At 42.5% G+C, this 7,154-nt stretch overlaps 1 protein-coding gene across 1 annotated transcript in view; it reads left to right on the top strand.

Moving 5' to 3' along the window:
- Nucleotides 1–956: 956 nt before the first annotated feature.
- The window catches only part of LOC311125580 (centrosomal protein of 170 kDa-like), a 72,621-nt gene continuing 66,423 nt past the window's right edge, over nucleotides 957–7,154 (top strand). Inside the window, 1 exon segment of the mRNA XM_084158416.1 lies at nucleotides 957–1,033. The gene's annotated coding sequence lies outside the window, so the exon portion shown is untranslated.

Here is a 7,154-nt window from a genome sequence, read left to right as displayed (position 1 = left end):
ACGAGAATTGCCAGGACAATCCGAGATACCAAAAATATTTTCGGTCTATCCTGGCATGGAATCGCCCTGATCCATGATGCTTTGTGTCTATTGCAGGGTTCTCCAACTCCAGTCCTGGAGAGCAGCAATAGGGGAGCAGGTTTTTGCTCCAGCCCATCCCTTACACATCTGATTAAAGAATTCAGCTAACCATAGTCCTGAGTATGGAGTATGAGACTCCTCAATCTGGACTATGATTAGTTAAATTAGCTAGGTGTGTTACTGCACGGCTGGAATGAAAGCCTGCACACCCAGTAGCTTTCCAGGACTGGGGTTGGAGACCGCTGGTCTCTGGGACTGAAGTGATGACATTGATCACAGGCAGTGAGTGGGGTTGTGGTTCCTGAGTCCTCTCCAGCCGTGCTGTCTGTGTCTCCAGCCCTGCCTGGTTGCATGCCTTCTGCATCGGAGCTGGGCTCTGCCAGTGCACTGCTGAGCTGCTGGATGCTGCGGTTGGCTCTCTGTGGGGGTAAAATCAAATATTTCCGTAAACCAAGCAATGGGCCTTGGAACTTGTAGTTTTTTTGTGATGCCCAACTTTTGTTGAACGGTTTAAAATAAAAATAAACTACAACCACAATATCGCGTTGGTAAGCCTATCAGATTGGTATGATCGCGAGATCAGCCTTTACATATCACATAAAATAGCTTTTATTCGGCCAAAACAATGTACACTAATAAATATGTATCGAATTTATTAGCAGAATGTCACAATATTTTGGAACATCTTTGGTTTTTCATAGTTGCATTTATTGTATTTTCCAATCAATCTGGAAAAACACGCCCACCGGGTCGAGCTGGAACTGCAGACGCTGGCGACTCGTGGAGGATGTTGGAAACTGCTATTTGTAAGGAAAAGCGTTATAGCTGAGCAACTGAGAGAAGACCAACGCACATAGGCTACTAGGTCTGGGCACCGAGATCAATGTACAGTTCCATTGGATATTGCAAGCCTCCACCATAAAAGCCAGCCAAATAGAGCAGTAAAGAAAGGGTAAGTGAGAAATGCATGATAATAAAACGTTTTCCACAGCTGTATGATTGTCTTGGAGAGAATGTTGTATTGCTTCCAAGTAAACCAACTGTACAAATGAATAAATAAATGCAGATCTTGGAATTCCCACTCTACCTTTTCTGTTTTTAGGCCTACTTTCTGACAATGTAACTGGAACCATGATAAAATAGGCTACAACGTTTTAATTCCAGGGCATATTTGTGTATTATGAAAGAACAGTTGAAAGTAAGGCCTAAATTATACAACTCAACATTCACAATGGACCTGTGCAGAATGATTAGCCTATAAAGGCTGATGTTTTATTGGCTAACGATATGTAGAGAGAGAAAAGGTAGTGAGACTGGCTAGGCTAGTGGCAGTGTATTGTCATGCTGCATGCATGACCACTTCTCCAGCTTTTGTGGGCTTGCTGCATTGTTGCAAATATCCCTTGACATGTAATCGGCTACTGTGTATCCTAGAAGTAATAAAGATAACGCTGAACTGTAGCTACTGTAAAGTTTGATTATTTGCTAAATTTCCTTTAGTTGATACAATTTGATAGTCTAACGCTTGCCTTTAGCTTTAGCCAACCAGGCTATGCTCAGGCTAGGCAGTGCTGGACCGGTCGGGAATCGGAATGTCCTGTAGTTCCCAGTTAAATCAGTGGAGGTTACAGCCCGGGGCTTTCATCAGATTGGTTCGTCTATTTGTAATGTCAGAGGGTTTTTCTGGGAATAGCCATTTATTTTCGGTTAGTTGTTTCTTTCCCGAGATGTGTTTTCTGTAGTGTGGGGGCTTTATTTTCAAGCCAGACAGCTTGCCTCAGTGACCTGGTTTACTTCGCATCCGCTCTCTTTGTGTAATGTATAGGTTTTTTTCACCACACAAGACTTCAACTTAAAAAGTGCTGCCAATGCATCTGAATAGTCCTCTCCATGAGACAATCTCGAACCTCTTTCAAGATGTCACCTAATGTCAAACTCCCATGAATTAATTAGAGGGGTGTTTTGGTTAGAGCTCTCTCTTTTTTTATCAGAAAAGCTCGAGATTTTGCTTTGTCCATATGCTCATGAAAAGTGATAAACTAATGTGAATCAGGCAGGCGGTGGTCTGTGAAATAATACTATATAAACCTTTTATAAACACAATAGTCAGACAAATTGATTGGCAATAATAGCTAGAACTTTAAACCGATTTATTAAAGCTATACAGAACTTCTGGTACAGCTCCTGCATTAAACAGCCATTTGTCTGTGTGAAACAGACTGGTATTCTTTGAGAGCGGGACAGTGATCATCTGCTTTTGGATGGTTGTCTCTTCCTGCAGGAATTCAAGTGTTGGACCTGTGTCACTGATAATCATAGCCAGCACTCCTCCAACTGTAACCGCTGGTTGTAGGCAGATGTGTCAGACTCATTGGATGACAGGACAGGCAGCACACAGAAGTAGCCTATGCCTAAGTACTGACACATTTGACCATGCTGTAGTTAGAATACTTTAAATATAGTTCTGCATCAATTATACAGTATACTATTATTATCAAGGTTATCATGCCACTCATGAAGCTCTTTTTGGAGTCTAGTCTCAATGACCTCCTGGTAACAACAATGTTTATGGAGGGTGTTTTTTTAAATAATAACTTCATTTTTTTCTGTTTGAGGACTTTGTTGTCCGGCCCTGCCATTGTATCTTAATAGCCAAGAGGAAGCTTGGGAAATGAGTTCACTTTACTACGGCATTTTGTATGTTGTTCATGAAACCCTGCCTGCTTCACTCTACCATAGACACTGCCATGAGGCCAGTTCCCTTTTCAGTGTTGTTATATTAGCGTTGTTATACACACTAAGAATAGAACTGAAGCTTCTACCAGGTCTGTATTTAATAGAGGTTTATGGGCTAATTGCCTGAAAGAATAATGGCCTCTTGTTTTCAAGGAGAGGGATCATTTGAGTTATACCATAGGTAGGCTACTTTTCATCTATTTCATCAGCTATGTTATAGAACAACAACAGCGTCCACTTTTTCCACATGTAGAATAAGTGTCTCAAATAATATGCAATCTACTTCACATCCGTTTTGGGGTGTGACATTGGCCTATTGTCTTTGCCAGTATGGATGATATCTTTCCATGTGCCAGTCTCTGTTTCTGTGTGAGCGACATGGCTATTTTTATTGTTCTGTGAAAATAGGAAGGTTATCTCTGGACAACATTAGAGGTGGTGTCATAGTTAACTTGGCATGGCTAGTCAAGTGCTAATGTCACTAGTAAGGTAGAGTTAATGTTTCAGCCTCACTGGCTGTGGTCAGTGTGTTTACTGAACCAACATACATGTACTTTTGTGTCTGGAGAAATTTTGCCTCCTTTCACTGCTACCGCCCTGTATGGACCAGATCCTAGATGGTGCATGACCTAGATGGTGCATGACTGTGACCAATGAATTCAGTGTCCCATGTTAACTATTGATAAAATAAATCCTTGATGTCCACATTGATGCTTATGTCTGGCACCATTAGTGCATGTTCCTCATATCCCTAGAAAATTTTATGATTAAATCCAGCATGACAATGATGCATGTGTGCTACATCACCAGTGACCTATATCAATATAGCTTATAATAATAATAAGATGATTAATAATAGTAATAATAATGATTATTATATAATATATAGCTAATAGCTCATAGCTGGTCATTTTTCCGTGCTGCTTTTCAGAAGGCTACCACTACTTGAGGCAGTATGTTATGTTAAACGGTTGAATTAGGGATTTCTATGAACATCTATCAATGACATTGTAAAAGGACAATGGGGATCTATTGTTTGATGTGAATGGATTTGAATGGATGTGAATGGATGTGAATGGATGCCCAATTGGGACTCAGTTGAATATAAGTTTTCATTGCTATTTGTAATGTAAACAAGTAAGCCGTGCTGCACCTAAACATGTACTGTAAGACATGTTAGTATCAATAGTATTACAGGCATCAATTAAGTCTATACAGTGAAGCCTATCTGAGTAAAACAGTACTTCCAGCATTTATTTCCATATGTAGGTCATATGGATCATTAAGTTCAATGAGCATGTGCATTAAATAAGGCTTTACATACTGATCAAAATCAGGCTGAGTTTAGGATGCAGGATTATTGCAGGGTTTGGTTTTTCTCACCAGCTGCTAAAGTGATAGATGTCTTGTCTATGTGCTGTCTGGGTGCTGTCTATGTGCTGTCTGGGTGCTGTCTATGTGCTGTCTGGGTGCTGTCTATGTGCTGTCTGGGTGCTGTCTACGTGCTGTCTGGGTGCTGTCTACATGCTGTCTGGGTGCTGTCTACGTGCTGTCTGGGTGCTGTCTGGGTGCTGTCTACGTGTTGTGTATGTGCTGTCTACCTGCTGTCTGGGTGCTGACTATGTGCTGTCTGGGTGCTGTCTACAGTGAGGGAAAAAAGTATTTGATCCCCTGCTAATTTTGTATGTTTGCCCACTGACAAAGACATGATCAGTCTATAATTTTAATGGTAGGTTTATTTGAACAGTGAGAGACAGAATAACAACAACAAAAATCAGAAAACCGCATGTCAAAAATGTTATAAATTGATTTGCATTTTAATGAGGGAAATAAGTATGTGACCTCTGCATAACATGATTTAGTACTTGGTGGCAAAACCCTTGTTGGCAATCACAGAGGTCAGAGGTTTCTTGTAGTTGGCCACCAGGTTTGCACACATCTCAGGAGGGATTTTGTTCCACTCCTCTTTGCAGATCTTCTCCAAGTCATTAAGGTTTCGAGGCTGACGTTTGGCAACTCGAACCTTCAGCTCCCTCCACAGATTTTCTATGCGATTAAGGTCTGGAGACTGGCTAGGCCACTCCAGGACCTTAATGTGCTCCTTCTTGAGCCACTCCTTTGTTGCCTTGGCCGTGTGTTTTGGGTCATTGTCATGCTGGAATACCCATCCACGACCCATTTTCAATACCCTGGCTGAGGGAAGGAGGTTCTCACCCAAGATTTGACGGTACATGGCCCCGTCCATCGTCTCTTTGATGCGGTGAAGTTGTTGTGTCCCCTTAGCAGAAAAACACCCCCAAAGCATAATATTTCCACCTCCATGTTTGACGGTGGGGATGGTGTTCTTGGGGTCATAGGCAGCATTCCTCCTCCTCCAAACACAGGGAGTTGAGCTGATGCCAAAGAGCTCGATTTCGGTCTCATCTGACCACAACACTTTCACCCAGTTCTCCTCTGAATCATTCAGATGTTCATTGGCAAACTTCAGTCGGCCCTGTATATGTGCTTTCTTGAGCAGGGGGACCTTGCGGGCGCTGCAGGATTTCAGTCCTTCACGGCGTAGTGTGTTACCAATTGTTTTCTTGGTGACTATGGTCCCAGCTGCCTTGAGATCATTGACAAGATCCTCCCGTGTAGTTCTGGGCTGATTCCTCACCGTTCTCATGATCATTGCAACTCCACAAGGTGAGATCTTGCATGGAGCCCCAGGCTGAGGGAGATTGACAGTACTTTTGTGTTTCTTCCACGTGCAAATAATCACACTAACTGTTGTCACCTTCTCACCAAGCTGCTTGGCGATGGTCTTGTAGCCCATTACAGCCTTGTTTAGGGCTACAATCTTGTCCCTGACATCCTTGGAGAGCTCTTTGGTCTTGGCCATGGTGGAGAGTTTGGAATCTGAAGCTGTCTGGGTGCTGTCTACATGTTGTCTATGTGCTGTCTGGGTGCTGTCTATATGCTGTCTGGGTGCTGTCTATGTGCTGTCTGGGTGCTGTCTATGTGATGTCTACATGTTGTCTATGTGATGTCTGGGTGCTGGCTATGTGCTGTCTGGGTGCTGTCTACGTGCTGTCTGGGTGCTGTCTATGTGATGTCTTTGTGCTGTCTGGGTGCTGTCTACGTGTTGTCTATGTGCTGTCTATGTGCTGTCTGGGTGCTGTCTATGTGCTGTCTGGGTGCTGTCTGTGTGCTGTCTGGGTGCTGTCTGGGTGCTTTCTATGTGCTGTCTATGTGTTGTCTATGTGCTGTCTGGGTGCTGTCTATGTGATGTCTACATGTTGTCTATGTGATGTCTGGGTGCTGGCTATGTGCTGTCTGGGTGCTGTCTACGTGCTGTCTGGGTGCTGTCTATGTGATGTCTTTGTGCTGTCTATATGCTGTCTATGTGCTGTCTGGGTGCTGTCTATGTGCTGTCTACATGTTGTGCTGGGTGCTGTCTGGGTGCTGTCTATGTGCTGACTACGTGTTGTCTATGTGATGTCTGGGTGCTGTCTATGTGCTGTCTACGTGCTGTCTACGTGCTGTCACAAATTAACTTTTAACAAGGCACACCTGTTAATTGAAATGTATTCCAGGTGACTAACTCTTGAAGCTGGTTGAGAGAATGCCAAGAGTGTGCAAAGCTGTCATCGAGGCAAAGGGTGGCTATTTGAAGAATCTCAAATATAAAATATATTTAGATTTGTTTAACACTTTTTTGGTTACTATATGATTCCATATGTGTTATTTCATAGTTTTGATGTCTTCACTTTTATTCTACAATGTAAAAAATAGTAAAAATAAAGAGAAACCCTTGAATGAGTAGGTGTGTCCAAACTTTTGACTGGTAGTTTATCTCACCTAGACAACCATCTAAGTGCTATGATAGTTATTTTGTTCTGTCACCAAATAATAATCATTGAATTTATGAATATAACCATGTTATTACGGATCCATAGTCTAACTGAGATCATATAAGGATATGCTGATTAAAATACTATTCTATGTGAGCAGTAGGCATAGTAAAACATTGTGGTTTGGTAAGTGAGTGACACATCAATATGCTTTTCATGTATGAGCACAGGAAAAGTAGGCCATTCTGGTACAAACGTCAAAGTGAATGACGACTACTAACAGAAGAGTACTATATAAAGGGTGTGCAATCAAGGGAGTAATGAAGTCCAGGTGTGACTGATGATGAGACGGAGGTGTGCGTAATGAGGGTTGCCAGGTGTGCGTAAAGATGGGTTACCAGGACCGGTGGTTAGTAAACCGGCGACGTCGAGCGCTGGAGCGGGAGAGCGGGAGTAGACATGACACCTATTTAATTATTACATTTATGGATCAAGGCTTAGCAG

Source organism: Coregonus lavaretus (assembly GCF_964263955.1).
Source record: "Coregonus lavaretus genome assembly, chromosome: 1".
In the NCBI taxonomy this organism is placed as follows: Eukaryota; Metazoa; Chordata; class Actinopteri; order Salmoniformes; family Salmonidae; genus Coregonus; species Coregonus lavaretus.
This window is presented reverse-complemented; position numbering and strand designations above follow the sequence as displayed.